The sequence below is a fragment of the Plectrocnemia conspersa genome, unplaced genomic scaffold (genome assembly GCF_051122295.1).
Source record: "Plectrocnemia conspersa isolate PC_06_02 unplaced genomic scaffold, ASM5112229v1 ptg000005l, whole genome shotgun sequence".
In the NCBI taxonomy this organism is placed as follows: Eukaryota; Metazoa; Arthropoda; class Insecta; order Trichoptera; family Polycentropodidae; genus Plectrocnemia; species Plectrocnemia conspersa.
This window is the reverse complement of record NW_028277169.1, coordinates 9,084,337-9,110,203: the sequence shown is the minus strand read 5'-3', so window position 1 is coordinate 9,110,203 and position 25,867 is coordinate 9,084,337. Positions and strand designations below refer to the sequence as shown.

Here is a 25,867-nt window from a genome sequence, read left to right as displayed (position 1 = left end):
GAAGAAAAATATTAACTCTAAATCAGCCAGAATGCTGAAATATCGGCCCACTATGCAAAATATCCCACCTGGCTATATTTCAACACATTTTTAAAATTTAATTTAAGATGTTCAATATTTGTGTACGATATGCGCAATGTGTCTATATAAAAAAAAATGTTTTATTTCAGGCAAGTCTAACGGTATCTAGCAGTTTTTAGTAGGTCTGTTATGTAATAGAGAAATCATCGCGCCGTTGCGGCCTTTTTATGATAGGGATGGCTGGCGAAGTTAAAATAAAAACATGTATTACATACACGGAATTCTTTCTAATACTATTCATACATTTTTATCTTCATTCATACATATTTTTACCCAAATAGTCAACGGAATATGCTTCAAAATAAGCTTCACAATTCCCGATAATTATATTTAAATAAAAAACGTATTTTAAAATTCTCGATTTTCAGTGCACGACCATACTAATAGTTCGCGGCGTTTAAAATGTTAAGAATTTGCCTTTGACGACTATTCTACTTCGGACTACTAACACGATCTGCTACACTGTTACGATTTATCTATAGAATCTACTTTCCCTTATTTTCCACTGACTATATATATCTAAAAAGTAACACGAAGCTAAAAAACATAAGAAGAAAGTTTTTAAATAGGCAATACATTTATTTAGTAAAAAGCATTGATTAAATTACGCATCACATAAAAAAAAGGATCATTTTATAAACAAACGATTTAAGCACTAACTTATGTACAATCTACTCTACAGCATAAGTTTAATAATTATAGTAAGATATTTTTAATAATATAATTAATATTAGAGGCATTTTGAATAAAAACACATTACGTAAAGTACATAGTTTTTACATTAACTCTATGCTAACATTAGCTTCATAAAATATCCTTGATAATACATAGCTTATGACTTTATTTTATTTGTACTATTTAGTTTGTGAAAGATTAAAAATGTTAAAAATGCATTTATAAAATATAATTCAATATATACGGTGAGGTACCATTTGCATTCTACCAGCACAGTTTATTTTCACTCAAATAGCTGAAAAATATCATCTGTTTTAATTCAGACTTTTCTAAAGAGTAATAGGTAACTATTTTTCTAGTTGAGTTATTTACTATTAGATAAACGTGTTTTTTTATTATATATGCTAACACCGAAGGCCACAAATTGTAATTAATTGAGAGCAATTAGAATCGTTGCGAGAGACGCTGGCCGGTGAAAATTCCTTACGAATTATGTTACTCTTATCTCCAGCACTTAATTAATCACATTAAGCCGTGAGTCATTCGTTATGTTTCGGCGAAACGACTTTTAATCTCTCTGTATCGATCAATCGATATTATATCGATAATACATAATGAACTAAGATATCGGTTCGTGACATTGATACTGTGCAATGAGGTCACAATTCCTGAGGTTTGCACTTTGGTTTGGTAGCAGAGGTTCGAAATGTCACAAGCAGACTTTGTCTTTGATAATCTAAGCCTTAAACTATGCGGATTTGTTTTGCATAATCGCTCAACGAGACGTGAGAATGAAGCGTTCCAGGGCATTTGTGAATTGATCTGTAAGGATGATCTGGTTTGCGGTGAATCTAGGCCATCCTCTGATGAGGTATCTGAATTGACTGGCAAAATTAATGGGACTGTTAAGTATAATTTGAATCGACATTCCTAAGAAGTAAGTTACAATTGGGTATTATTACAAGTTCTACCAAGTATAATAAAATTATGGAATATAAAAAAAACTACGTATGTCACTAAAATGGCAAACAGCGTTTTTATATATGTTTATATTTTGTCAGACTTTGGTACTTATACGTTTTAATCTTTTTAAAATAATGAAATATTTTTTTATTACGTTTAATTTAATTTAAATATATTTTATAAAAAACATGTTTGCTAGGCCATATTAAAATTTTATTTTACATTTTAATACAATATTTTTTAAAGTTAATTATACGTAAATATTGCTCGATATCCATTAAACATTATAATGAAAAATAGAAAGCAAACTTAAATAAACGATCTTTTATGATTAAATTATATTTAACTCATGCGAAAATTTTTGACAAATCCCTCATATGCGAGATGGAAAAATAAAATATCGCTTTCAATATTTCTCAGAATTTCAATTATAATATATTTTCCGCGTATATATAATAATTAATTGTAACGTATTATAATATCATACTAAGAATATATATACATGCTTATACAAACATCGCATTTTCAGTTTAAAGATTAAACTTAATTACTAATAAAATGCGTGTATAAGTTGCATATTATCCAATAATAAATTACTTAACCGACAATATATCATACAAGCACAAGTAATATAACTTAACGGCTCGTAATAGTGCGTAAAATATTTTATCTATTATGCAAATAATAATAGAAGTGCTTTAAATTCATCTCTAGCTTACAAAAGATCCTTTAAATATTGTATAATATATAACATCTAGTCATCTTTCTATTAAACTAAAGTTTATGGCAACCAGAATTTGTCATGTGCTTTATTTATTTACGAAGCCCATGCAGTATTCAAGATTGACCCAAAACAACACATAAGTCGAACAATAAAGATATATTTATCATCACTGTACGATTACAGATTTATTTCTGTATAAAATTTTATTAGACGTTGGAATACGTTTTATTTTAATTCAATTGTGGGGGACTGATATATGTTGGTTACTCTGGAGTCACGCGTTACTTTGACAACACTACGGCGACGACAGACATTGCCAACCTACAAGCGACAATACAGGTAGTATCCGTATTTGTATCCTAGTGGCATTAGAAGCATTGGGATATAATTCATTGCATTTTCAGCAAAGCGTAACTTTCGGATGCAGGCTTTAGAGTCGCGATCGCGTCCCTTATTCTTTCATGATTTCGGCGATAGCTATGAGGAGTTGGCAAAAAAATATGTATAATGGCGCTTATCTATTTTAAATGTGCACCATAACTGTTTTTTTGTTTTTAATGTTTAATTGTAGAATGATCATCATGACGCATTAAAAAAACCTTTCATGATCTTTTGATTTTGTCCTAAGCAGTTTAATTAGCACATAGCTAAATTTCTTACGTGATTATTTTAAAATAAAATGATAGGGGTAAAAAATCTAGAATGTAGTAATTTTTTAATTATTATTCAATCTTCCGTTGACCTGATAGGCGTAAGCGCAATGCATTACAACGGAGTGAATCTGTACCAACTGAGTGAGTCAATCAGATATAATGAATACCTACAAGTAAGTATTAACCACTTGGAATCGGTGACATATATACTAATAATTATAAATTAACATGTGAAATATAATTTATAATCAATAGATGTCACTACAACTGGGACCGGTTTTTTTATAATAGCACAAAAATTAAAGTACTGCTGCCGGGGCTCGAGCCCGCAACCTCAGAGTTACTAGTCTGATACATACGGACTACACTACGTACTGTCCTTAAAAAAAATAAATGATCATTAAAAAGTGGTTTATAAAATATCCATAAAAAAATGTTTTAAACAGTCAGATTTGAGTTATATAAAATAATATTTTTTATGGAAATATTAGTAAAAAGGCTTCCTAAAAGCAATTTATTTAAACAGGTTTTAAGAACAAGCCGTTTATATAAAACCTTTATTTAATAAAATGCCAGTACAGCATTGCTCAGATAAGCATGACGCATATATTTTTTGTGGCGCTTCAAGGTACCGGGACGTGATATTTTGATGCCTACCAACATGCGTAGTGGGGATACAGCGATCGTACATAACGCGATAGGAAAACCATACAAGACACAATTGACGCTTGGATCACTGCTTTACTTCAAGAACTTCCTTGGACACAGAATTTGGCCTCACCTCCTGAACCCTTTGAACGCGTAAATTGACTATAGTCACCCGATTGATTTTATTTTGACCATTTTATAAGAATCACTGTTTTACACACAAAAATAAAAATTATTATTAATCCACAAATTACTAATTACGAACAATTATGATAAGGATGATAGTTTAGAAAGAGATTAGAAAATAAAATGTAATTATTTTATCCGAATGATTTGACAGAACCAACAAATTGCTGCACACTGAATACAGTTCCTTTGTTAAATCTGTAACTGTATCATATACATATTTTTGTTTAAAACCATCGCTTACTAACGAGCTGTATATCTTTTAACGCACGACATTTATTTCCTACATTAGTTTCTTGCAAAATATCAAAATATGTGAAATATTGGGGTGGTCCAATTATTTTGTCACACCCCTGAAATATAAAAATAATTTAATAAAATGTGTTTATTGTAATTAACCATATACACAAAATATTGAGTAACATTAATTTAATTTTTCATAATTAACATAATATTTTTTTTAATTATTGATTTTTTCAATATTTAAATTAACTCACTCCTAATATGTGCATATATGCTTAAAATTAAGTCACCAATCAAAGGTTAATATGTTATATAAGATTATGTATATAATATATATTAAATTAAAATAAATTAATAAATAAAAATGTATACTTTATGTAATAATGTCTTACAAAAACACGCTTACTTATTAACTCACGTTCAACTCGATCTACCAAAGAAATATTTTTAATTACAAAAAGTCAATATCCCTAGAGGAAACGTTAAAGAATTGGATAACTCAGTACACAGCTGAATTCGCAAAACCGTTATATACTACAATTAATAAAAGAAATTGCAAATAACCTGCAGAGTATTTAATAATAAAATAAAGTTACACAATACTGTTACTACTATTATATTACAAAAGCAAAAATATTATTTATACGTAATTATCATATCAAACGTATATTTATTTCGATTAAAGGTTCTGAACCGCAACACTTAAACTACTACATCTAGATCGTAAAATATAATAATGGCAATAATAATTATATATAGACTGCTTGCATGCATTATATGAATCGTGTATGTATATAAAATACATCACCTGTTCGACATTTCGTCGAAAATTCGACAATCGGCAGGTGTGACAAACCACCCATACTGTTGTGACTGTTAAAAGATATTATCGATAAATGATAACAGTATAGAAATATAACATGTGTACATATTGTGTATTGAGTTTCATTCCACAAAAAAAAATATAGATAGACTGTTATTGGGGGGACGATTACGTTGTTATAACAAACGAGTGCCTTTTTTTGTCGTAGGAAAATAAATCATTCAACCTTACGGAACGTGATTGACGTGAGTATTTCGGCCACATAAATTTAGCATGCCCGAAAAATTTAATATTCCAATCGCCGGTCACAACGTGAATACATTAGCGGCGACGTAGCGAGCGAAACAATGTATCAGTTTTGCATAATTTCCCTTTATATATTACATAATAATAAGATGGCGTATGGTGATAAATGGAGGCGAAAGAAAATCGCCAGTGTGAAAAATATATCACTTTTTATACATATAATAAAAAAATACATTAAAGAGATAAGATGAACATTGGTATTGAAACCGTTTTTACTGTACCACTATATACATACATATATATCTGCATCTTACTAGATCAATAACAGTTTTTTATGTCAGTTCTAAATTAGTTATAATATTATATCTATTTAAAAGTGAATTCGAGTTCGATTCGAAACTTAACAAATATAATAATATATATTATAAATCTTCCTAGTTTGATTTAATTTGGTTCTATCATTTTAGGCATTAGATTTGTCCGTCGAGTGCAGACCGTGCGTGACAATAAATGAATTGAATAAAAAAAAATATTCAATACTTTACACGTACACACAGAAAATGTATTACATTTACAAATAAGTTAAATGCGAAATGACAAGTGCGAGGTTGTCAAATCTCCAACGTAGATACAGAACTTTTTTTTAACAAAAAAAATCATTCAGTTACACCCCTAAATCTTTGTAATTAGCAGTTACGGCGAAAGTATGGAAAACTTATCCCATATAAAAGCGCAAACATAGCGCCTGTGTACTTTATTAACACTTCATAGGCCGCTGAAAAAATCACTATTTTTAATTTTAAGTAATCACTTGCATACAAAACGAGTCAATAAATTGAAATTTATATTATTTTAATGTGATTCGAGGATAGTCATTGCTTTTTATTGCTATCAATTAAATTATGTCCGACAGTTTAACGAGCGAAACCTAAAACTTTTACGATTGGGGTGCAGTGTTAATAAACGATCTATTGACGACTATTTTTCCACTAATAATGCTATCAAAAAAATAGCTTAAAAATATTTGTTTTGGGTGTGGATATTTATTTTATAACTGAATCAGCGGCTCCTAACAATTTTATACTAACACCTTACCGCGTTAACGGCCTATAAAGTGTTAAGAACTTATACGTGATACAACTTGGGATACAAGACTTTGGAAATTGCACCAAGTGGATAGCGCCATTTGATAGCGACAAAAAATACTAAGAAAGCAGCCACATACGACTGCATTATTCAGACAGATGTGAACTCATATAATATTATCATGGAATTATATTAAAACAATCACACTAATACTAAAGTGAGATTATGTGAGATTAGGAAAATCTAGGAAAACTGAATCTGTTAATTACTAATTCTGATCTCCCAGTCAATATATGATTCAGACACAGATCTTTCAGATATGGTATGCTAATCAGATATGCTAGTTTTAATATTATATTTCAATGTTAATCGACCTCAAAGCAAAATCATGTTCACTGCCAAAAATTAAAAAATTGAGTGTATAGTATGATTACACATATATATTATATAATATAGTTATGTAAAAGCACAAACAAATACAGTTAAAATCTTTATAGTTTATAGGCATGCCGAGATAAGGGATGACTCGTAAGAATACACTCTGATGAGCCATTTAAATTTAAAGTTTGGTTTTCAAAAGCCCTTCCCTTTTATCAGAATTATTATAATAATTAATTGCACAATATGAAAGGCGCTATCCTAATGCGTTACGTTTGGGTGAATACTGTGTCTTATTCAGAGTAAAATCAATGTCTGTAAATCGTTGATATATATACATACTTAGTATTTTATTTAGAATTCTTTTGAGAGATTTATAAAAATCTAGGAAAACATTATTTGCGATTATCGCTAAAAATTATAGATATATTATATAATAAGCACCTTTTTAGATCTATCAGACACAATAACTAATACCTAAAATCTGGGTTTTAATCACATAAAAAACTATTATTTTAGCCATTGATTTATACCACTGAACTACTGTCATTAATAATAGGTAATTATCATTCACAGCAATTTATTATTTATATATTTTTAGGCGCTGGAAATATGTATATACACATCAGAAAAGACGCATGGCTTAAGACCAAAGGTCAAGGCTTTGTCCTTGACTAGTGAAACTATACACAGAAAGTGCTTCAACGGAATTGCCACCGGGGCTACGCCCTTGGTCAGTCTGGCTCGCCACATATGGACCTCTGAAGATAGTAAAAATTAACGTGCCTAGAGTCTGCAGCTCAAACAAGTCCCCCATAAATAAATTCTGCAACTCTTGTATTTATATTAATAAAATAGATTTATATTTGTATTGAATTTAGTTACTTATGTCACAAGTAGATTTCAAACAAGCCAAGGATTGGGCCAAAAATAAGGGCTCACTGTGGCTCACTCTAAACCATTTATAGCGAAATAAAAGTTTTTTCGGAAAACTTTTTAGAAACGTACGACTTACTGAAATCTCTTTCTATAAGTTCTCGCTTTACATATTTATTAGAAAACAATTTTAAACATCGTTAAGAGAAACAAGTGGTTCCGAGAAACGTCATTATCTCCTTAATGGTAGTGAATGGTCGCCATAATAGCAATAATATTCCTGCATTTAAATCTCGCTTCACGAAAATTTTATTTTTCCCTGACATCTAAAAGTTTTAAGACAGCGCCTTATGCTGGCTCACCTATATATATGTACATATGTTTTTATTATACAATTATGACGCATTAGGTTCAATGCTAATTTATTATAAGAAATTTGATACCGGCACTAATTATGAAATGGGTGTGCTGTTTGCCTTTATTAAAAGAAGCTACAAACTAAACACCTCAAGGATTTCTTTGAAGTTTTTTTTATTATTTTATTAACAATGAGTTTCGTTTTTGAAATATAATAAAATTACAGGCCTATAACGAACTATTAAGCTAATTTGTTTACTAGTTTATTTTACTATCGATTGCGATAACGCATTTACCGTAACTATGTAATCTTGAAGCAATTAATCGATTGCATTTTACATTGGCAAAATTGGATGGCGCAAGACCTAGTTTTAAATGCACCAATAATACTAAACTTTATTTTATTATAAAAGTTTAGTAGCAAATAAAATAAAAACATATTATTTCAATAGCAAATTTAGATTGCATTATTTTTAGGCGGTTTTAACCTTTTCAACGCGAAGGCATTTTAAATCACTTTTATGATACATAGGTAAATGTATTTTTATTGACAATAGTAAATCAAAAACAATCTGCCCTATGCTGAAAAAAAAATTGAGTTGAAAATTAATTGTAGGTCTTAAAACTCAAACGTTATCAATTACTAGTATGTATATTTGTAGTAATGATAACATTTATATACATATGTGTTACATATAATAGTATATGTAAGTTGTTGACTATAGTTGGTATTGATTTTTCAATAATCAGACATTTCACACATGAAGACATTGCTGTCTTCTTTAGTGAAAGCCCAAGATTTACAGCATAATTTCTCAAGAAAAGAAAGCGAACGTAGGATGAGGGGTAGCAATATCCTAGTGCAAACTTACTGCCGAATACTGTTGTTTATGGTGCCATACAAGAAACCCTGAATCTACGCATATTGTAGAGATCAGGCGACAATCGGCACAATACAAAGTAGCGTAACGACCTCTCCCAATAGCCGTTTGCTTTTACCAACCGCACAAGTGCTTTGACCCAATTCGCGCTTAAGTCGAATTCGTGTAGAATGGACCGCTGTGACTTCGTGGTCCACTCTACACCGTCCATTTTATACCTCTCGACGATAACACTTGAATAATGGCTTTGAAGGCTTCAGCGGAAACGTAATATAGCCTGTTTGCGGTTTCCTGCCGCGCCAGTATAAACTGGCGGGGTCTCGAAATTGAAAATTTAATAAACCGACCGCCAGCAACGCGACACTGAAAAAGCGTACCGATTAACGTGTACGTGATACGTGAAAAAAATAAGCAAAAAAGGACTACGGCAAAGGCGTTTCCTGTTGATCGTAAAACGCGCTGTTCTGAAAATGGCACGCGATTGGCGCCACACGAGCGACAAAAACGTATATGGAATAGGTGAGCCAAATTAATTTATGGATAATTTACTGCACTCTATTTGGGTGGAACGTTATTCTAACGTTTGCACAAATTTCGTTTTATGCAGTGCTCTGAATAAGGATAAGCAATTACTCCTTTAAATGGTTTTATATTCCTTTGATTTTCAGCAGCATCAACTTGTCATATTGAAAAGTTCACACATGTTTTTGGATTTGAGGTATGTAAAGTTTATTCATTTTTTATCTTAGTGTTATTATCTTTATTGCGTGTGGCAATTTCCAGCCATATTAAACACGTATTTTGGATTTTACAGATACTTATTGACGACGCATTTTATCACGCTCTGCGATATCTTTATTTTTACGATGGCGGTACAAGGAATTCGCTTATAAGTTTGCGTTTACAATGGAATATTGTATAGTAAAGTAAGGCGAATGTTAGATAATGATTTTGGCAAGGATTTTAAGTCAAAATTCAGGATTTACCTATAAAACAAATGTTTTCAAGAGAGCCACAAAGACATCGGATATGACAAGAAAGATTAATTAAATTAAAATTAAACATTAATCACTGATTTTATTGTGATAATTTATTAAGCATCTAATTGTATTGTTATAGAAATATTATTATAAGTAGATATATTGTGTTTAGTGATCGCCGAATCACAATAATTGTCATAATAATAAATAATAAAACTAGATTAAAAAATATCAGAACAAATCAAAAAAATATTTATGACCCAAAAAGTTTAGGGTCCGGTATTCATACATTCATTAGCTGTGGTACCACACGATAGTGAGGGACCGACAGCTAGTCCTTAAATAAAATTAATTGATTTATAATGTTTTTTTTCTGTGTAGCATAATATATTTTTAGTCCCTCTGTCCCATAATAATAGTAGCAAGTAAATATATAAACGGAAATTATTGGCGAATGCAGCTGTAAGTTACGTTGTAGCGCAAAATTGCGAAGCCTTGAATCAAAATCAATGTTTCATGACATTTGTCATATGTTTTAACACATATTACGAATTATAGCTATTTTCGATCAAAATCAATTGTTTTTTTCAGTATTTAATTGTTTTTTTCAGTTGAACCCATTGTGAAAGATGAAAAAAAGGGAAAGTAAAACTTCCTACCTTCCCAGAAGTTTAAAATTATTAAAAAATCCAGAAACTATTCGAACAATTAAAATAAAAATTAGTAGTAATCTTTTTAATTTATTTTTTAATTTAATCTAGTTTTTTGATAATAAATGCTGCGTTCTATATATATTTTCTTTTGCTACTATTATTATTACACAAATTAAATGCATCAACTGCTACTATTATTACGGGACAGAGGAAGAAATAATTTTCTAGAATTTAATATTTTTTAAGTTAAAAAAATATTTTGACTGAATCTAATTTTATTGTAAAGCTTTAATTTTAAAAACAGTTATATTATTGTTTTGTTTACTTGTCTTATTATAAACCGGTCATGTAGAGCGGTACGATTTACAGAGTAAAATTTGAACGTAGAGTGTTTCAATTTTGAAGCGAGCGCGTCCGGAAACGGAAGCGGCTTAGAATAATTATATATTATATAAGACTAGCTGTCAGTACCTCACGATAGTGATTGCAGCCAGTGAATGTGTGTAAATACCGGATCCTCAAATTTTTTATTCATTCTGATTTTGTCGAATATAATTTTAGTATTCATTCGTTACATATTCAAACTATGGTGTGGGATGAATGGTCATTTGTAAGTTGTATATTTTATTGTTATTTATCGATTAGGTCATCTGTTATGTAAAGTTATATATCAGTCATTTTAGTAACTAAAATAATATAATTTTGCATTTATTTGACATTATTTTAATATTTTCACTACAAATATATTATATTTTTAAATATAATTTTGAATAAAAATAATACGAAACGTATTAATGTAATTGCTGTTTCATTAGTTGCTTAAGACAAAAGCTAGTTTCTCTGGTAATTTTGGTGCGCTTTATCGTAGGAGACTGATAAACCAGTACAATAGACCAGTGGTAAAAGTCAGTGACTAATACCTGAAAGACCATAGTTTAAATCCCATATGAATCAAATTGCTTTTTTAAGTTCCTTCGTATCTGGGAAATCGGTATTAGTGATTAGTATTACATAATTAAAATTCCGATCGATATTCATAGATGAGGGTTTCTTAGATTTTCCTAATCTCAAGGATGAATAATTTTAATAAAATCGATCTAGATCGTGCTTAGTGACACACATTAATTGTATGATGTATTTTAATAATAATTTTAAATTAATTAAATAGATCCCACTGATTTTAATCTACTGTCTCACTACTTAGTAGTTGTAAATTGTAATTTTTTAATATTTTTTTATTATTACTTTGATACTAAAAATATATATTATTGTATAATATAGCAAAATAATATTTTTAATTTAATAAAAAAAGTATTATTAAATATAAGCAGACGTTAAAATTAAATGGCCGTTCAAGAATCTGCTTTAGATCATCTGTCAAATCGCGCGCACGTGCTTTCGTTGACGTTTGTACGTTTGTTTACAAAACATGTCATTTTATGATATTCTACGTCTTTCAAAATGTAGGTAAAAACCATGTTTATCCAAACAAGTTAAACCAATCGTTTTAATTGCTGTCATTCAGGAGATTACACGTAAAACTCTTTCATATACACATCACAGTGGAATCAGATACTAAATGATGCCAAAAATATACTGTGAATGAAAAAATCAGATATATGTCTGATTTGTCTGACATCAGTAGGTATTTTATATATTGAAACATAAATACTATAACAACATTATGATTATTGTTTTATGTTACAGTTAAGTATGGGACACAGACTTGTACTCCCTACTTTATAATGCAAAATTGATATTAAGGGTCAAAATGTAATCACCACTTCAACTGATTTTGTGTTTATATATGTATGTACATACATACAAACTATAATCTTAATTTAAGTATGAAACACATTACTATTATTCTATACATATATAACACTCTCACTCTAAACATAAAATTGGTTACGTTTCTACATCCTTTCACTTACACATTGTTACTTATTTAAGTTGCATAATAGTTAATTCAGATATATAATTTGTATTTATGGTTGTAACATTGAAAGAAACACAAATATTTAAAAAAACAAATCAAAATTTGACTTGAATAAGTATGTTGTACAGACTAAGTACTGAATTTTTCACATTATCTGCGAGTATTAAGTTTTATAAAGAACATACTAAGTTTACTACAACTGTTCATACTGAATATGACTGTTATTTAAGAAAAATGCTCAAATAGAACAAAAATGCTAAAAACCCTTAATGAAGATATGATATTTTGATAGAATTAAGTTAATTATACATAAATATGTATCTTAATAAATGGTGACTTGAGTTAATTTGAAATATGATTCATGCTAATTTATGATATTTACTAACTATAAATACTTTATTTGTTATATCATCTGTAGGTATTTGTTCTATTAAGAACATAATAGATTCTCTCTAATAAATATCTTGAATTTAGTCATTCTTTACAAAAAATAATCCTATAGAGCAAAAATGGATAAAAACCGTTAACGTAGATCACTCGGAATGAAACTACTGAAATGATATTTTTTGGTAAAATATTGGCTTTTATTTCTTTAAATTATAGATGCAATTGTGTACTATTTTCCTACAAATCTAACCCATGTGTATAATATTTTCATTCACCCTAGGGTACATATGACGTAGTATGAGAAATTCAAATGTATACGTCCAACGCCTTGGGATAATTATATGTAACAATATAATGTTTCGTAATGTTATTAACTATTGTATAAAGCTCCTACTATTTTTAATTATTTTTCTAAAGCAATGATAATTTTGATGTATAGAAAATCAAAAAAACTCACTTTTCGGTCTCAGAGCCCATCGACGGAACTGAAAATTTGAAGATTTCATTACCGAGATTGTTTTATAATTGTATATATAGTTTAATCAGTGTACACTTTTAAACCTTAGACGCATTATGTTTATATTTTATATTCATAGTTAAAACGTACCTAGTTGATTTGTAACACTCATCCAAATCAAACAACGCACATAAAAAATGAATGAAATTATTTTTATAAACAACTGCACGTTGCTACCAGCCATTTTGTTTTATATTTGAATGCAGATTTTTCATTGGTCGACAGACAGAGCCTTTAATCAAAAACAAAAGAATTCAATAATATGAGTTTGAAAATCAATTCTTATTTAAAAATACTCCAACAAAACATTGATATATAGCTGTAAAATCAAAACAAAGATCTAATTATCTCAATGTAAGTGCTTTAAAAAGTCAAGTTCTAGTAAATGTTAAGATACTCCTTCCTGTTTTCCTTGATTAAAACTATGAATTCCTAACATCAGGGAGAATTTTTGCTAAGAACGCACGCCAAGTTCAATCAAATATCTGCGGTATTTTACCATTAGATCTTAATGGTCAATAATAAATATAACCTTGCATCTAAACGGAATGCGAGATGCAATTTAAAAATACGACCAGAATTGCAACCAAAGAACTTAGATTTTGCACCACGATAACGCACCAGCTCATACTATACTACAACTTTTACTGAATAGCTCACTGATCGCTTAAGTATTATTTTATTAAGATACGTTCATTGAAAAATTAAGAAAAAAACATAGGATATACATTATACGTGATTTTTTTGAGATTTACCACTAAAGTAAATCTACGTATATACTTAGCCAGTGGTATAAATCGATCACTAATACTTAACAAACTTGGGTTCGAATCCTATATAGACCATAGATTAGTAAATTTGATAAAATAAATCCTACATTCAATATAACCTTTCTTTACTTATCTGTCAAATGTTAATGCTTCGTTCGTTAAATTCAGGAGGATTCAAGTTAAAACACAAATTCTGCTTTAACCTCTTCATACATTTTATTTTTTACTGTCTAAAAATATGGTAATTATCTGCTTGGGTTTGAGTGTTTTAAATGAATTACACCCTCGCAGTTCTAGCATACAGACAATAATACCTTTTTTGTGTAAGAGCTGCTCCAAGGGTCAATTCTCCTACCTGACCTTTCGAGAACCTTTATTTTTTACGATCCTGGTTCGAATACAATACCGACTTTTTGTCTGCAGTAATTCCGTCACCCTTGTTGTTGTCTTCGGTACCCTTTTCCTTGTTACCATATCTTTCCGGTTTTTAAACTTGACCAAGTATAAACTACATATAAGGCTTTTTCATTTTATTATTTGTCGATTTTAGTAGTTAAGACATTATCGTAAAAACGACAAGGAACATATTAATTTATTAGTAAAATGAACATATAAAGATTTTTTTTACTATGTATAATGATAATTATAAATAAGGAATTTAAAGCCGTTTTTATAAGGAAATCAAAAAAAAATTTCAGTCAATAAATAAATATTATTTATTATTTATCAAAAAATAATAAAATAGTATCTATTATACATGATTAATTTAATTAATAATAAATATTATTTATTAATTTAATGAATATTAAATTAATAATATATATATATATATATATATATATATATATATATATATATATATATATATATATATATATATATATATATATAATTTTAGTCAATAAATAATAAATAAATGATATATGTATTATTTATTGACTCAATTTTATGCAAGTTTTTTTTTTTCTTCAAGCAGTGGTGGAGAAGCTGACGGAGGGATGATGTCGGTGAAAGATCATCAGAGGTATTGTAGGTGGCTTGGTAGTGACAGTATAGCGGAGATTTATCCCTCTCTGTTGCGGTGCTCGAATGGTTATGTCTCTCTCAGGATGTGAGCTTCCATGACTGTATGTTGTCTGCAGGCGGGCGGACGGGCGTCTGCTAGTTTCTTTGAGTGTCAGCCGGAGTCTGCTAAGTGACTGCTTATGACTGGCCTCTCCAACGAGTACTCTATTGGAGTTTGCCAGGTGAATGCTTGTGACTGGCCTCTCCTTAACGGAGTCCAGGCTTAAGTATCTAGGACTGCAAAGCTTGCTCACCAATCACAATCATGCAGCGATCATCCAGTCAATCACTGCACTCGCTTCTTAGAACTTAAATATACGCATTTTAGAGATTTCTCCGAGGTCGAAGAATTGTATAACGAAATATTAGGTTTACGGTGCTGTTTGTCTTCCTGTGATATATTGTTTCTCGTGACCGTTTCATAACAAAGAAATGTTCGTTCAATGCCCGGAAAATCTTTGCGTGTTATTTATGAGGGAAACCTTTAGTTCTAGTCGTAACGTGAGCCTTTGTATAATCACACTATTGTTACATAATCACTTTTGGTGACAGTAATTACGCGAGTTTCAAGAATGAGAGCCTGTGTGGTCTTCACACAGTTTTTTTTAAGTGTGTCTTTCAGGTAAAGGCTATGGTAAATTAGTATTACATGCTTGAGGATTTATATTTTCATTTAGCAGCACCTATGTGTGTGACAAGAAATTTTCAAAGATGAAGTACATAAAATGAAAAGTTCAGGTTAACATTTGCAATATTTTTCTACATAAGAAATGGCGATTTTCGACCCCCAGTTTTATGAAATGTTATCTCAAAAATTTAATGTAATATTTAGTGTCCCAAATTCATAATACATTTTAATAGAAAAAATATGCAAATAGGTGCTTGAAAATTTTAGAGAATTACGTTTATTTCTGGCCCTTATAAAAAAAGTTTGCCAACCCCAGTCCTAAGCCATGAGAATCAGCTATGTAAAGAGTCCGTCATCGAGCTTAGTACTTTTTTTCAGCACCAATCCAAAGTGAGATTTCGTGACGGCTATACATTACACTAGCAAATTCCGCAAACCACACCCACCCAGTCAACTAACCACAAAGCACGCACCGCACTCCTTTGAACTTTGAAGAATACATCGTAACTCCGTCATTATTGTTACGTTACATCAACGTTCCGACAATCCGTTACGGCTTTACCGGCCGCATTGTTCCAGCTTTAACCAATTAATTAGCACCCGGCTTTGAATGTGCGTTTTTGCCGTTCGCGTGGCACCAAATTGCGTGTCCTTTTTAGCGACACTATATTTGGTTTGTTCCACTGTGGTTTTGGAGCAAAAATATATCCTTCAAGGATGAAAAATACGAAGGAAATATATTCAGATTTATATACTGGCAAATCTTTTACATTTTTGTAAGTTTCAAGTTAAAAATATAATATTTTGCAAAATAATTTATATTATTGTTCAAGCATATCCACAGATCAGATATATTTTTTTACTTTAATGTCTTCGAAATTGTCAACACAAAAAATGCCAAAACAAAATTAAAAATGATCACAAAACATCACAGCAAATTTATTAGCACAAAACTCAATGATGAACTTCGATAGAAAAACTTTGCACGGTTCACAAAATATTTCTAAATGTTCTGTTTTCGAGGAATCTATTTCTCCTTCCGTTTAGTCGTTGCCTTATTTCTGTACTTTGTCTTCAGTATTGAACATCAAAGAAACTGAGCGCTCAGATCTTGAATACGGCTTTGAGAAGTTGAAGACATGAGGTGGGCCTGATTTGGTTCTCTATTTTATTTTGAAGGGTTTCGAAGAAAATCGCTGCTCTTCTAAATCATATTTTTGATCTGATTTTCAAGACGTCATCATCTCCTGATTTATTTTCAATGAATTGCAGTTTTGGATTCCGTAACGTCTTTGAGAATCACGATCGCGTCCTCTTTTGATGCCCGTTAGAGCCAGGGCGTTCGCACAATCCAACTCGCCTATGGCTGCCGCCATCTGATCTTAAATTCATGCCCGATTTATTAAAATTATCATAGCCTTTTTTTGTTAAAAAATAAATTTATATAAATACTTTTAAATGTCTTACAACGGCTGCATTTTTTTATACCGTTGCATAGAAAAGGGTGGGTCCGTACCAGATATTTTTCGTAATTTTTAAAAAGTACTGTGATCCTGAAGTGGTTAATAATACATTGGATTTGCACATTAGTCAATTTAATGTCAACTAAGTGTAGCTGATACAGTTAGTATCATTTAAATTTTATTTTATTTTCTTTCTTACTTTTTTGTATTGTAATAAAACTATGTATTGTTCTTTTTCCTTCGTGATGCATTTGGTTAACCTGATGGTCACGCTAGTTTTAATTTTGTTAAAATAAATAAAATCTCCTTAATTTAAAAATAGGTTTTCTAATCTCACAAATTTATAGGAAAAGACCGATTTTAAAATTCGACAAACCCTAATAGAGAGTAATCGTAATCAATTACTTTTCTTTAATTATTGTTTCTACGATTTCTGCAAATCAAAACCTGCCTCTTGCAAAATATAAACTTTGCCCCCTTCGAACTAGATATTTCAATCATTGATGCCCAAGGGAGTTCACAAAGAAAGTCTCCCCTAACGAGAAAGTTTTGGGACGAAATCACAATATAAATATTCTAATATCTCAAATGCTTAATCCGCAACGCCACCCTGATAGTGTTTTCACTTCCATGAACAGATTTCGTTCACAATGACGTGCAGGTGCAGACTTTATGGTGTGGATTTAATCACCGCAAATTTATTAAATTACCAGTGCTTCTATATATGTAGCAGACATTTTAGAATGTACCAATGTTTCCTAATTGGATACGGAGAACGACTGCATGCACCACCCCAACAGATGGCAACAGTCGTTGAACACATCCTAAAAGCTGTTCAATATATTCGTTTATTGCCACTGCTCGTAGCATTATAATGCCACCACGTAACGCATAGTGATAGATTAAAAGCTCGAGATATGTAAATATGTCGTTTGAAATCGGAGAATGATACCTTTCGCCCCCTGGAATAATTTAATGGGGTGTAACGTATTGTTAACGCTTATAACAAAAACGTTTAACACTTGCGAATATTTCAAAAATATTATATTATTTATGTAGATCGATCAAAATACTAAATCTTTCAAACCATTGTATTAGTAATGCCACGCAATAATTCAGTACAATAGCACAATCCTCGTAAGATTGAGTTCGTGACAGTTTTAATCATAACAATCGTGTTGTTTTTTAATATTATGCGTGGCACAAATATGTGTCGCAAATTAAAAGCAAAATACAATGTTTCAGAATACTTTGCCATGACTCAAAAGTATAGAATAACTACATTATTTATGTAAATAATCAATCAGAAAAAATAAGCCTTCTACGCTCATAAAAGTACAGATATGGTATTTTTTATATTTGACGCAGGTCATAAAAACATTAATGACTTCCGTGTTTTCCTTTTTGAATACTGATTATACTAGTTTAAAATCTATGAATAGTACATAATAGTAGTATAAATTAAACATAATGTGTTTTATATTTATTAATCAAAAAGCATAAATGTAATTGAAAATATTGTTATAGTTCACAAAACCCTTTCAAGCAGTTATGATGCGTGAGACTAATGCCTGAACTACACTCTCTGGAAGTTGGCCAAGGTTGGCCAAGGACGGAAAATATAGTGGGTTACTTCGGTCGAGCTCGGTTCTGCCTGCTCTAAAATCTCTTGGAAGTTATCCGAGATTACTGAGAACGGAAGGTAAAGTGGGAGTAAATCAGTCGACTTGGCCAGCTTCGAGCGCTTCCAAAGATTGTCGGCATTTTTTTCGAGTCAAAGGGACCGAAGTCGGAGCTGCTGTTTCGAGCGCGAGCGGTGAGATACTTTCCCCATCGCTCTCTTGCGTGTTAAGTGACGAGAGTAACAGACATAATGAAATGATGGTTCGCAAACTGAGATAGAACGAGTAACTCGGTTAAATTTCAGTATGCGCGTAAGCGTCTTATTGTTAACGCGCATGACGAGCGCTGCATCGTGGTCACGTGGTCAAGTTATAATACCACATGCTTATCGGGGACTTCAACAGACTCTTACTGACATCTTTTAATATTTTAGGGCACCAAAAGGGATTAATTATATTTTTGATAGTATATTCTTCTAACATGTATAATTATTATATTTTTTTCATATAAAATTAAATAATTAAAAAATAATTAGTGGTACTTGATTTTGTTAAAAAAAATCGTTTCGAATATCTTTATGTATTTTTCTAGATCGGTTTATATAAATGTCACACCATAACGAATTCTTATTTAGAATCGATAGCGACACATTCTAGGATAGTCACACATGTTGTGTTCGTATTCTGAAGTATCATTTTTATACCTTATGGCATTTTGCAAAAGCCGACAAAGTTTTGCATAAATTGAATATTTACGACCGAAAACTTTTCATTGATATTGTATTGGTGAGTGCCAACACAAACTTTTATAATTATCAGTAGCGTAATTTTAATAATATGACAATTCAAAAATTGCGATTATTTGGCACTTTCTTCGATCGCGCGCAAATATGCCGGCTGTACGTGACAGCAGCCGCCGTCCGAACGTCATCGTCCGAAGCGCGCGGGCATATGAAATGTCTACGACAGCGTTGGCGCTTACTCGAAGTCGTAGATCAGTGTAGCTTCGGTTCGGACCCCTTCCAGAGAGTGTAGTGGAGGCATAATGTTGTATTCCATAAACATCGCTTGTATATAATAACGTGCAGATTTACTATCAATATACGATACAATTGTATTCAGTTATTATTATCACATATATAAATACATATATTTTGACTAAATATAACAAATAAAAAAATAGTTTAATTCAAAACTACTAATCAAGTTAAATGGGAATGGTTGTTCTAGATCAGGGTTTCCCAAACTTTTTCAGCGACGGAACACTTGGCAAATCCGAAAATTTTGACGGAACACTTAGCTTATTTTTCTGTACCCAGTGGCGTAGCTAAGGTATGTGCTGCCCAGGGCGATCCTTAAAATTGCCGCCCCCTCCCCTATACATTTTTTGCAGTCATAAAATCAGCATTTCTTAAAATAATAAATTGGTTATTATTAAGCTCTTGTTATTTGTGGATTTATATATGTTTTAGTGCATTAAGGGTTAAAAACCATACTAGACGATCCCATCGCGAATATGCCGCCCCTAAGCAAGTGCCGCCTGGGGCGGCCCGCCCCCTCATAGCTACGCCACTGGCTGTACCCAACTTCTAGGTACTAAAATCTTCACCTTCTCTTGACGTCATAAATCTCAATTAAGTTTAACCGTCATTCGCCTTTCATTATGAAGTAGAATATGTTAAATTTTTTTAATTTACTATAATTTTTTGTGAAATATCTATTTAGGCTCCGCGGAACACCAATTTTGGATCCGCGGAACACCAGTGTTCCGCGGAACATAGTTTGGGAAACTATGTTCTAGATCAATGAACGTCACGGCTTCCAAATTGTACATACATACATTCGTGCGTGCTAGAGCTAGAGCCCAGTCACAAGAATAAATTCGTATACGTCGCACGAAAATACGATTGTGTGTGTGATTTTTTTTCTACCTGCACTGCAATAAAGGTTATTATCGGGAAACTGCAGCGTATCGGCATAGTTTGGAAATTTTAAAAGAGATCGTAAATTTTTACACCTATAATGTATTATTTAAAAAATGCAAGTAAAAACATTTCAAAAATTAATAAAATATTTTTGTTATATAGTGATACAAGCCGCTTCCGGAAGCGCATAAATTAAAATGAAACATTCCCCAAATATCATTAGAAAAAAAACGTTTTATTAGCATTTATACGGTTTGATCGACATTAATCTCAATCTTCATACATACTAAGTATATATTACATGTCACGTTTAAAACGTACCTAGGTACTTTTTAAACGTTCAGTCAAATCTAACGTATATGTGCATTAAATTGGAAGCAATGATAATGTTGATGTAATATAAAAGGAAAAAACTCACTTTTCGGCCTCGTAGCCCGTCGCCGGGAATACAAAATTTGAAGATTTCATAACGAAGATTGTTTATCTAATTTAATCAATGTATTCTTCTAATCCTCAACACATTATGTATATATAAAATTTTCATAGTTATAACACACCTAGTTAATTTGCAATCCGATTATTTATATTCAGTCAAATGACGAATTAATGAAAATTATTGTCGCTTAGCAAAAATTTATTATTAAATAACAATTATTTAAAACTGTTGTCACGGTACTGTCGGCCATCTTGTTTTATATTTGAATGCTTATTTTTTATTGGTCGAAACAACACAACGCATCACCGGTGCCATAGAAAGCAACGAAGCAAATTCAATTTTTATTTTTATTATTATAATTAAATAGATTTCCTTTGTTTACGTGTATTATTATACACCGTTCATACAAAACGATACTATTTACAACAAATATTTTTGCATTTTTTTAAATATAGTTATTTTTATGCGATATTTTACTATTGAAAGGTAAGCAGGTAAAACGCCGCAGAAATACGAGCGCTAAGTACGAGATTATGAGCGCAAAATAGTAGACATCTTACCATTTAAACTCACTATGGAAACATTTCATGTTTACAAATTTTCCATCGACTTTAATATTCTACGAATCTAAATAGCACTTAACTCGAGTGGCGAACGCTAGATAATCGCCAACCACTTTATACCGAGATGGTGAGAAGTGCAAAGTTATAACTTCCACTTCATGAAGTACTCTAAGCAATCAATTGTGGTTTATGTCAGTGCGCTTTGTAATATATATAAAGTATTAATTAATAATTTAATGCGAAATATAAATTTTATTTCTCTATTGAATTATATAGTACTTAAAGTTAAATAAAGTAGCACTTGAGCCCATATTTGTGCTATCTACTTATTTTTTTATCGTAGTTAACAATACCTACTTTCCAAATAATGTTAATTCTAAGCAAACGTTTGCTCTTTTATAACTGCAATATAACTAAATAAATATTAAGATTTTCTGTTATGCGCTCTTAAAATTAATATAAAATGTGCACTATCAGCAAGTGCGAAAAAATACCCATTGCGTTTGACCTACATTTTTTATATGCAAAGATATGCTATAAGTATCAATAGCATCATAATATTTGTGCAAATTTAGCACTTTTTTAATATGATACATAAAATAAATGTACAAACGACGATACGCCAGGTATGGTAATTTAATGATCAGACCTAATAATATTGTAAATGATATGAATAATTGAAATTAAAAAGCTTTAAAAGGTCCATTAAAAACGAGAAGACATCTTTATAAAAAATATTTAGATAATTTATGGTTTTGTCAGGATTAGACTACTTTTAAAACATATATTAATGTAATTCAAATTCTTTTACTATATATTTGAAGCACAGTATTGGTTTTTATTTCCATAACATCCATCTTCAAGAGAGGAGAATTGTATCATTCGTGTTTTTATCCTATTAATTGAGTCTAATAACCATAAATGCAATTTGCGACAAAAGTTAATTATAATACATAGCGAATTCTAACAGCATTTTTTACTACGAACAATGTGCAAGTTGTAGAAGCGATTTTCAGGTTACTTTTAAGAGCGGTAATTTTTTTGTCGAATATGATGTTATCTTTTAGCGAACTCTTTCTGCCGGCAGCGATTTGTATTAACTGTAAAATACTTATATTTCTGTTCTGATATAATGCATTTTTTATGACTAGATTTAAGGACCAAGTGGTGTTTGAATTTTTTAGCTAGCGAGTTACTGAGTGGAAGTGATATCTTTGTTTATTAATGTATGTATATAATAAATAAATATGTATATTTAAAATAGGTGAAAGTGACGTGTGTGTGGTCTAAGTTCTTACGAACGATTTATATGTTTGCTGCGAGCGACTTTTCTAATTGGTAAATGGTTTTATTTTAACTAATTAGCCGCGTGGTCAATCTCCACCCTTAATAAACGCCGCTGCATTTCCGGCACGTGCATATTTCAACAAGATAGTATATTATCTAGTGGCTGCACGATGATACGGGGGTATTAAATACCCCAAAACTTTTTTTGAATCAATGAAAGCGAAAAAAATAAATATATAACCATTTTAACTCGAAAGAGTTATATTGGTTTAAACTTAACAAATTTTTTTTTAAACAGTCTATAGTATGGCAATACTATATAATTATTTAGCCGCGCGATTCAATTACAATTACAATTTTATGGTTCGGTGGTGACAAATGGTTATATTTTTTTAACAACAATACTGTTCTAGCTTTAAACCAGCAACCGTGAGATTTGTTTAAATAACTATTTTCGCTGGCATTTTTTGTCTGTCTGCGTAATGGTAAGGCATCTTAAAATAGCGCATTCTTTCGTTATTTTAATTGTGCCAGTTTATAATAAATGTTTTTTAAAAGCGTTAATTGCGCTTGAATGGAAATTTTAGCGTCGTATCGCTAGTCTTACTGAGATGCCGTGCGTATAAACATAAACTTAAACTTTGTTCAAGATGATCGTAACAAATATAAATTAATTATATTTTTTAATCGGGGGGTGCAAAATTTTCGACACTGGATATGACGTGTTCGCAATAACCATTGGTTTTACCGAATTGAGACAATGCAGTGATTGACGACAATATATCAAATGTTATGCTTTAAGTAGCGTCATTAAATTCTTTAAAATTTGACAGAATGTTTGGGTCTGTATACAATTTATGATAACGAGCGCCGTATAGTGTCAAATGGATAAACGGAATGGAAGAAAAAACGTGGAAGTAATCGTTAAATGTGGTGTAAATCACAAATTGGGCAATAAAAGAGGCATTGTGGACAAGTCGTTACGTCACCGCGGAGGTGTATATATTGGCTGTATGACGAGTGAATCCACTCCGGCAACAGATGTGGATTCGACATAATAGCCCAGAGACCACTTATTCCCACACTTTCGGTGAAAAAAACGTATACGGCATGTTTTGTCGCGAGGCGGATAGATGACTTGTAGTCGAATTGTGCGAAATGCGTAATGCTTCGATATCAAAATAATATTTTATGGTGACTGAATCACATATATTTCTATGTAAATCTCTTTTCCTTTTATCCATTTCAACTAATGTTTATTACTACATAAAAGTATCGGAAATAGTTGAAAAATAATTAATTGAAAAAAGTTTTAGAATCATTACTATACGAGTATATAATTTAAATAGACGAATGGAACATTTTTTTTTAATTTAATTTACAATACTGCCATTTATGTCAAGATTTGCGTAACGAGTCAGAGTTTTCTAGGCCTCAATGGCAATTAAATTGTGTGTTTAAAATGGCAGTCACTTCTTAATCCAGTCATGTATGAGCCTTGTTTAGTGATGTGTAATAAAAAACTGGTGCTAAAATTTATCACACTGGCAGGAAGAAGTGACTCCGGCTGCACCGTCATTTTTTTTATTTTGTAATCAAGGATGATCATCCGTAATAGTAAGAATGAGCTCGACAATAGAGTGTAAAGAAAAGGACCACACAAAAGCCCTCGTTACGTCCAGAAAAAAAGGGTTTCACATAAATAACACGTAATTGAAAAAATATTTATTAGTTGCGAAACATATCATTGAGCTGTATAGCCACAATATACTTACTACAGAATTCGACGGAAGGATGTCCATCAAGCAGATGTCACTTTCTAGAGGCGTCGACATATTTCTATGGTCGCTGCATTGTTGTGATTCGTCAGTGAGTTTTCCAAGGCTGGTCTTCAATGAGGAGAAGTCAGATACGGCCAGACACGGCCCGAGGCCATACGGATATAGACGGTAAGGGCCAGAGAGGGACTCCCGGAAGCCATCGCTGCAGCAGAGTAACGAATCTGCACTAAACCGTCGCTGTCACAACTACCAGACTTCTGATGACCATCCACTGGACAACGTCCCTCCGCTAGTTTCTCAACCACCACTCGGAGAAATGATTGTATCATTTTATTTTATTATTTCATGATTTTTTTAATGTATTATTTTTTAATCCGTTTTATTTTTTGGGTATTAAAATAATACTATTTATTGTTTTCTGCCTATCGTGATAGGTTACAATGGTCTTAAATTATTTTAAATAAATAAATACTATTTTAATTAATTATGAAATGACTTTCTTTTAATCAGAAACTATCCATCTCAGTGTTGATGTAATGTAACAAAAGGCGTTCAGTTTTCCCCTTGCGCGTTGACAATTTTTTAAAGCAAGTAATACGTATTTGAAATAAAAAAAGCTTAGAAAAAGTACACGTATCCGGGACATGTTTACACGCTATTCACATGTTGTCATTTCGCTGATGGAAGCAGTTCGTTGCATGCAAAAGAAAATTCATCCCTTAAGATTGAGCACAGCGTCCCTTTTGATCTCCGATAAAGTATGAAAGGATTATGTTTTATTCACGCGACGTGTTCTAAAAATATACATACAATATTTTGCACAATTTTACTTGGAAGTCATGTACCTTAATAATTATATTTATAATTTAGTAATCATCAAATAAACGCGGATCTACGTAATTTAATAAAAAAAAATATATAAGGTACAAAAATTTATTTTTTACAGCAATATCAATAATATGATTAATATTTTTATAGGCAAAAGTAGAACACTGCTTTTTGGGTACATTATATTGTAATATTTGTGACTC

At 31.1% G+C, this 25,867-nt stretch overlaps 1 protein-coding gene across 2 annotated transcripts in view; it reads right to left on the bottom strand.

Moving 5' to 3' along the window:
• The window catches only part of LOC148234810 (angiotensin-converting enzyme-like), a 179,109-nt gene that overhangs the window by 145,327 nt on the left and 7,915 nt on the right, over nucleotides 1-25,867 (bottom strand). Inside the window, exon 2 of one of the 2 annotated variants that reach the window (XM_088185990.1) lies at nucleotides 13,237-13,264. The exons of the other annotated variant lie outside the window; for it this stretch is intronic. The gene's annotated coding sequence lies outside the window, so the exon portion shown is untranslated. The remainder of the gene's footprint in view (nucleotides 1-13,236; nucleotides 13,265-25,867) is intronic. 2 annotated transcript variants of the gene reach the window in all.